This window comes from Dipteris shenzhenensis, chromosome 8, assembly GCF_047967505.1.
Source record: "Dipteris shenzhenensis isolate YYH24624 ecotype China chromosome 8, Dip_SZ_1.0, whole genome shotgun sequence".
Lineage (NCBI taxonomy): Eukaryota > Viridiplantae > Streptophyta > Polypodiopsida > Gleicheniales > Dipteridaceae > Dipteris > Dipteris shenzhenensis.
Window position 1 is genome coordinate 53,780,970 of NC_141603.1, and position 8,427 is coordinate 53,789,396.

At 47.0% G+C, this 8,427-nt stretch overlaps 1 pseudogene; it reads left to right on the plus strand.

Annotated features, from left to right (window-relative positions):
• The first annotated feature begins 4,232 nt into the window (after window positions 1–4,232).
• LOC147899679 (G-type lectin S-receptor-like serine/threonine-protein kinase At1g34300) lies at window positions 4,233–6,681 on the plus strand (annotated as a pseudogene).
• Window positions 6,682–8,427: the final 1,746 nt, after the last annotated feature.

An 8,427-nucleotide genomic window follows, 5' to 3' on the forward strand; every position in this document is an offset into this window, starting at 1 on the left:
GCGACTATACCCGCGACTTTTAAACCTGCTTTTCGGCGCGCCGCTCGCTTTGCTTTTCTTTTAACTACTTAAACTTCGCGAGCGGCTTTCTTCCTTCATTATTAGCAGTTCTATAGATTCGAAGCTTAAGAGAGAGCCTCCCATACACACACAGTTCCAAGCTTTCACTCAAGACAAAGGGACCGTACCTACACAGCTTGCTTCCAAGCCTAAAGAAGAGGAGGAGTACGAAAAAGGAGAAGAGGAGGAGAAGAAACAAGTTTGGAAAAGAAAGATCCTTCCATACCTTTTTCCAAGTAAGTCCTTTTGAAGTTGTTCTTGCTTGTTCTTTCCAGTTTTGTACTTTTCGCATCCACGAAACGCAGCATCTAGGTATGAGCGACACGTTCTTTTGTCGGGTGAAACGTCCTTTTCCACTTTTGAGTATTCTCGACTGTCGGAGCGCGTGTATACAGGCGTCTGAGGGCGCGTCTAAACACGCGTCTACAGGCACGTCTATTTGCGCGTCTGGCTTGCTACAGACACGCACAGACGCGGATATAGACGCTCAATCAGACGATCTGTTAAACGGATGTTTAAACGAATTGTTAGACGTGCTTTTAGACGCGTTGTTAGACGGATGTTTGGACGGGCTGATAAACGCGCTTTTTAACACACTGTTAGACGGATTTTTTGATGGTCTGCTAGACGCGGTGATAGACGCGCTTTTACTTGAACTGTTAAACGCTCTGTTAGATGCGTTTATAGATGCGTAGATTAGACGGGTCTATAGACGCGCTCTGACAGAGCCTCTTTTTTTTTTTCCCCCCTTTCTTCTCAGCTCCCAAAGTAATAGATTTGTTTATTTTTTTCCAGTTTAACATGTGGGGAGGAAGTGCTTCTAGCTCACCTGATCCGCGTGAATCGATATGGAAGGATTTAAATAATATTTTAGGGCACCCTCCTAGTCCTGCGGAGTTATACGGGTACATGACGGGTATCCTTAACACTCCCCAGGAGTCGGCAGTACAGACTCCGAGCCACCCCACACCGCCTGAGATCACCCCAGCGGAGTCCGCACAGCCGTCTTATGCCCCGTCTTATGCCCCTTCCCCCGTACCGTCTTATGCCCCTTCCCCCGTACCGTCTTATGCCCCTTCCCCCATCCCGTCTTATGCCCCTTCCCCCATGCCTTCAGGAGGTCCTTCTGCCTCAGCGAGCCGTCGACGTACTCCCCAGCCGTCGAGACTCGGTTCTCCGGCTACGAGTGGTCAGCGTAGTCCCGCGCAGTCCCCAGCTACGAGTGGCCAGCGTACGAGCTCCACACGACAGGGTGGCAGGCGTAGTAGTAGGGAGAGCGGTGGCGGATGCATGGCACAGTGCTTTGGGCCATGTGGCGGTGAGGCCGAGGATGATGATTCCGATGATTTGGACGTGCCTCTGGGTGATGGTACGATTTATTATGACATCACCCAGATAGGAGGCATCTTGATGGATGCGCGGGGGAAGGATGTAATGGCCTTCATGCGCTCTGTAATTGCTAACAATTACAGAGATTGCTTTATCCACTATAAAGACCACCCAAAGAGGTTGGCTGATGAGACCCTCGCTACTGTTCGCTCTAGGTATCCTAACCCCCCCAATCGCCAGTTCACAGATAAATGGGCCAAGTCAAAGATTGTTACGATACTTAGCAATAAAAGATCTTCCCTTAAGAGGCAGGCACTAGCGGAGCTTGCCAGACTTGAGGCAGGTCAACCTCCAAGGGGCCCGCCCCACACCGCTCAGAAGCGTGAGTGGAAGAAGGCAATGAAGTCAGCGAGGGAGGAGCCCAGTCTGCAGCACGTGGAGGCACGGAGGATCCAGATGGAGGAGTATGGGAGCGAGGAGTATGGGAGCGTGCATTTTGGAGCAGGGGGCGTTGAATCATGGGAGGCCCAATTTGTAAGTATCGATCTCAAATTATATTGCTTATGTAGTTTATTAGGAGGTTGGTTGTTTCTTTGTACTAATCCCTCCACAAAGTGTATCGCGGTCATGCAGCTTGAGATCGTGGGCAGATACCCTACTCCAGTGGAGACAGCCTACCACCGCCACCATCGCAGAGGAGATACATGGAGGCACTTCTATGATGACGGGTTGATTACTGAGGAGCAGTATACCCGAGCGACTGGACATGCCCCCGAGGTATCTAAAAGTAATTAAATAATGCCAAAATTATAAGTAAAGATTTGATTTTTCATACATTGATATATGTTGTCCCTTGTTTACAGGCCCCTGCACAAGAAGACAAGGAAGAAGACGAGGAAGGAGGTGCAGAAGGGAGCGCAGAAGGCAGCGCATCAGGGAGCGTGGAAGGCAGCGAGGATTAGTCGTAGAAGTAGTGCTACTATTCTTTTTTGTACTTAAAGCCATTGGCTTGGCTTCGTGCCTCTTGTATATAGACTCCTCTTATTTTTTGTACTTGAAGCCACATGACATGGCTTAGCTTCCTTATTTTTTGTACTTGGAGCCACATGACGTGGCTTAGCTTCGTGCTATATGTATATACAAGCACTTTTTGAGCTTTCAATTTTATTGCGTTTTGGAGTTGTAATATTTTATTTGGAATTGTAATTAAAATGAGGTTGGCTGTAAGAATTGAATTACAGAATGTGGATATGGGATTCTTGTAACTATATAGCATACACAACATACACAGTATTCTGTAAAATTAAAAAAAAAAAAAAAGGTGCGTCTATCAGCGTGTTTATATTCGCGTCTGTCTGTTCGATATGCGTCTATACGTGCGTCTATCAATGTGTGTATTTGCGCGTCTATTTAAGCGTGTATAAGCGCGTCTATACGCACGTAAGTCTGATATATAGACGCGCTAATAGACGCGGGTCTCCTGACGCGCAAATAGACGCGCCCGTAAGTTTTTTATTTAGTTCATGAAACGCGTCTGTGCGTGCGTCTATGGGTGCTTTGTCTTGTTGTGTAACAACAATCGACTACACTCTTCTACAACCGTCTCCACACCCATGCAACACTGGAAGGCCCTTTTGATATACCCTTGGTAACCCTCATGCAACAACAACGCGTTGCATGACCAGTTCCATAGGGCAGCCCGCGCAAGCGGACGAACAGGACAACGTCTACACCATTGAGATCCTTCTCCTGCGAAACCAAGTGCTCCAGGAATACCTTTACACAATTTAACACAAAATAGCACAACCGGCAGGACGGAGGGTCCATGTGCTCCACGAATATCTTTGCGAGCAGCAGGAGCACAAAAGAATATGAGGAGGAAGAAGAAACGCAGTAGAGTGGCAACCCTAAACTAACACTACCTATTCATGAAAGAAAACCCTAAACTAACACTACCTATACTAACGAAACCTATAACTAACCTAACACTAAGTTCCAACTGCATCACTAACCACAAACTAACCCCGAAATTAACTAACCTAGTCCCACTAACCTACTCAACTTGACCAACAACACATGAACCCACTATTATCCCAACCCAAACCCGAAAAACCAAACCTTCCCTAAGACACTTGCAGGGCCAAAAATCTATATTGGCATTCCGTCCACGTCGCATGGCTTTATCGCTAAGGTGCCGTGTTTTGCTGTAAAGTTGAACGTACTTTGCGTAGTGGGTTTTGGTATGCAGACTTATTGTAGAGTCTAGATCAGAGTCGCCAGCCACACAACTTGGGAGTACGCATGCTTATTATACATCCGTGAAACTTGAAAGCAAGCAAAATCGTGATTCACAGAGAAGCTGTTATAACTTACAATCCATACTACGTAGATTGCCGTCCGAAGTTCTAATAGCCGGCTGCATGCCTTTTGATCACCCCCACTCTCCTCTCATAACATAATATATTAATATGTTAACATCATACGTTGTTGTTTTTTTTTTTTTAACTTAACAGTCGACTTATATTGCATAAGCAGGAGGGATCAAACTTGTCACACATTGAATGCACAACCGCGTGTACTATGCTTTGAACCATGTGCGTCTAGACTCTGGCACTTGAATTTGACACACATCACCGTGAGAGCGACCTGAAGTCTTCCCTCAGTTCAAAGTTGAAGGTAGACTTCACATTGCACGACTCGCTAGGGACATTATTATGTTCTCTCTTATAACATTGCACGACTCGCTAGGGACCTTATTATTATCTGATCTCTTATAGTTGATCTCTTATAACTATAAAAGGAGAGGAGGACAAGGAGAAGGCTGCATGCGAGGAGCCAGAAGAATGGCGCTGGTGGCGATGCTCCTGATAATCAGCATGATCAACGGCAGGCAAGTGCATGCAGCAAGCAACGTCCTCAAGATGGGCGCCTCCCTCACGCCCACATCGCCACCCTTGCTCTCCAGCCCCGCCGGTTTCCAACTTTCCTTCCGCCCCTCCTCCTCCTCCCTCTTCTACCTCGCCATCTCCTTCTCCTTCTCCCCCTCCTCCCACCCCCCTTGGATCGCCAACCCCAACTCCCCCGTCTCCCCCTTCTCCTCCCTCTCCCTCTCCCCCTCCGGTGACCTCCTCCTCTTCGACCGCTCCTCCCTCTCTTGGTCCTCCAACACCTCCCACCTCGGTGTCACCCACGCCCTCCTTTCCACCTCCGGCAACCTCCTCCTCCTCAACGCTTCCAGCTTCCCTGTCTGGCAGAGCTTCGATCACCCCACCGATACACTTCTTCCCTCCCAACGCTTTGGCATCTCCTCCCAGCTCGTCTCCCGTAGTCGCTCTGATAGCTACGTATCCGGCCGGTACTCTCTCCGCTTCCCGAATGCCTCTAGTGGAGTGCCGCATCTTGATTACTACGACAACCCCTCTGCAGCCGCTTATTGCTCCTACACCAGCCGACGCTCGATCGACTTACCTAGAGCTTCAGAGCATTGGACGCGTCTTATTCAACATCAATGGCGTGGGCGTTTACGATTATGCTGATGATTACGGTACGGCGAGCTCACGAAGGCTTACTCTTGACATGGACGGCAATCTAAGAATGTACAGTTCGGATAACAGTTCGTCGCAGTGGATCACAGTTTGGCTTGCTTTCACGAATGTATGCGTGCAGGTCGGCAATGTGTGTGGCGACTTTGGGATCTGCATCTACCAGCCGGAACCCACCTGCGTTTGTCCATCCGGTTTCAATGTCTCTGACTCCGGCAATCTGTTTGCAGGATGCCGTCGTGAGTCTAACCTCAGCGGCGATGCTTGTTACAGCACCAAATACGTTCAACTTGACAGCACAGATTTCTCATCTAACGACTATAACCTATATCGGAGACAGAGTGTAAGCAATTGTGCTCCGACAATTGTGAGTGTCTAGCTGCCGTCTCGTCCCTTGAAGGCGATGGCCTCTGCTGGCTCAAAAGGCAAGTCCAGAACGGCCAGCTGCAGGCAACGCAAATTCGCCGCACCTTTCTGAAGGTATCCGGTACAACCCCCTCACAATTCTCCACTCCGAACTCAGATTCTGGAACGGAATGGAGGTTGCAAACGCTCTGGCAGCCACCAGCTAGCTCCAATACAACTTTACACGGGAATACAACTTCACCTCCCGTGGGAAAAACCGAAGTCAAGAGCACCAAAAACATACTCCTCGTTCTGGCCGTCGTCGTTGGGGCACAGCTGCTGTGCCTTGTTCTTGTTCTTTCATTCTTGATTCGGGAAATCTCAAACAGGCAGCGGCATATCAAGATTCACGAAGACATGGACAGGGTTTCCGGATCTCCTATCGTCTTTTCCTACCGGGCACTGGAAGCTGTCACTCAAAATTTCCAGAACATCCTAGGAGCCGGGGGATTTGGTACAGTCTATAAAGGGAAACTTTCAAATGGAAAATTCGTCGCAGTGAAACGATTGGAAGGCATTTCTCATCGTGAAATACAATTCCGTGCAGAGATCGCCACCATTGGCAGGATCCATCACGTAAACTTGCTGCGCCTGATTGGATTTTGTACTGAGGGTGATCACAGACTTTTAGTCTACGAATATATGGAAAACGGTTCTCTCGATGGAATCTTATTCCATGAGTCTTCCCAGCAGATGACGTTGGATTGGAAGACCAGGTTTCAGATTTGCTTGGGTGTGGCGCGAGGAATCACTTATCTGCACGAGGAATGCCTGGACTGCATACTACACTGCGACATCAAGCCTCAAGACATTCTGCTACGGCGCAAAAGTAGCTGATTTTGGGCTCGCATATCTTTACAGCAGGGATCATCCGGTGAAAATGACGACAATCAGGGGGACAAGGGGGTATCTGGCGCCCGAGTGGGTATGCAATCTTCCGATAACATCGAAAGCAGATGTGTACAGCTACGGGATGCTAGAACTAGAAATAGTGAGTGGGAGGAGCAACTATCTGTTCTCAGAATCAGCGATGAACGAAGCGAGCTGCGGCAAGTGGTGCTTCCCGACGTGGGCATACCAGTGGAAGGTAGAGGAGGTGGTGGATGCGAAGATGGGGGAGCAGGCAGTGGATTACAAGCAGGCAGAGGTGGTATTGAAGGTGGCGTTCTGCTGCATTCAAGCGGATATGAATGCCAGGCCATCCATGGGGAAGGTTGTGCAGATGCTAGAAGGCACCTTGCCCATTCCTGAGCCCGCCCCTCCCTCCTACTTCATCGAGGGCAGATCTCCGAATGAACCAGCTCCAGAAAACTACCTCCGCAGCCAGGAGCCTGTTGCATATTGAACAAGGAACACATACCAAATTCCACTCTCTAGCAGCTGCTACAAACTTCTAGGTTTAAACGCATTCAAAACTTCTCATGCTTTGATTGATGCACGCCACGGGCTACAGCTATCAAGAATGTCAAGGCATGTTTTAAACCCTCGTAGGTCATGTTAGGAACTAATTATGTAAGATTAAATGTGCTTGCGTATCTGGAGTGGAGGATTCAACCCTCGTGATATAAAACATTGTAACCGTTTTCAGACGAAGAGTTGCCTTAATCAGCAGTATGTATTTGATTCTAATGGAATACAACCTCGTTTTCAATATTGTGCAAATTACAGTCCTGGAATCGGATGTCATTAATCTCTCATTGCTGTTGAACGAACTTTCTTCTCTTCAATGCATGGTATGCACGTTGCTCTGTTGAATTTCTAAAATGGTATCAGGGAAAGCCTTGTGGAGGTCTTGGGCTGCCATCTCAGATGAAGAGCTACCTTGATCAGCTATATGTATATGATGAAGACAAGCTGTTTTTCAGCAGGCAATCTCCACTCATCAAAGTGCAATCTCCCTCTAGTATTGATCTTGATTCTTTTTCCTTGTTAATGTGCATTCTACATGAAGACTACGCTGCTGCCGCTCTACTCAATATGTGATACATGCACTCAGAGCCCAAAGATTAAAAGGTTAATTGAGTTTTTGGACTACCATCATCCAAGATCTTGCAGTGCCAGTTTTCATAGATCAAGGAAAGTTACTCGTAACTCAAAGCTCTACTACCATGGAGCCCTTTTCAACGCTTATTTGCAATGCTTTTTACCCAAGAATGATGGATATCGATTTAAGTGTCGAAAAACTTCTAGAAGAAAGAATTGACAGTGAGCTTCAAAAGAATCGTCAATATAAGCATTGGTATTTTATATTATAAAACAAACTAATCTGCAGACTTGGAAACTCTTCCATGCCTCTCTTTGATATGTTACATGGAGAGTTTGCATAGTGTACTGCATGGATATTAGTGGGATTTTCATATTCTTCTCTATACTCAATTGAGGTATAGTAGTGCCAAGTCTAGTTGTAAATGTCTCGCTTGTATCTATGACGAAGCTGTAGCCACTCGGCCTTCTTTCATAGAAATACCCAAACAGTTCCACACACTAGTTAGTAAATACATGATTGGTGGAGGCAGCATGTTGGCCACAGTAGCCTCTACTGCATTACAGAAGCTAATACTTACTTCACCCCTATATTTTTGCAAGGTAGCAAGTCATGACACTGTTACATAGTGTTCCATTCTCCTAAAAGGCCAACTACTGCCACATTATTCAGAGAAGCTTTCTTCAACAATACTCATTTGGTGCCTCAGAGCCCATAAGTTCATATTCTTAGCCTTCTGTAGCTGCTGGGTTGCTTCCCTTTTCTGTATTCACTATCCATAGCTGGGTTGCTCGAAGAGCTTACCTTTTCTGTATTTACTACCCATAGCCTTGTGGAATAGATTGTCCTTCTTCTACAACTCGATAAGCAGCATTTCTTGCCTGTGCAATAGGTGGAACGACCATATACAATAAAAAGGACCCTGTTGCTACTCATATCCAACCACAAGAACAGATTATTTAGCCCATGTGAGCAAAAACGATCATCCTTTGGTGTGATTTGTTGCTCATGATTTATAGCAAGTTGAATTTTGTTTTAGAGCAACCCCAAGGATTGAATTATGCGACCTCACTTACAGGTATTGATCACAGTAGCTTCCAAATGACT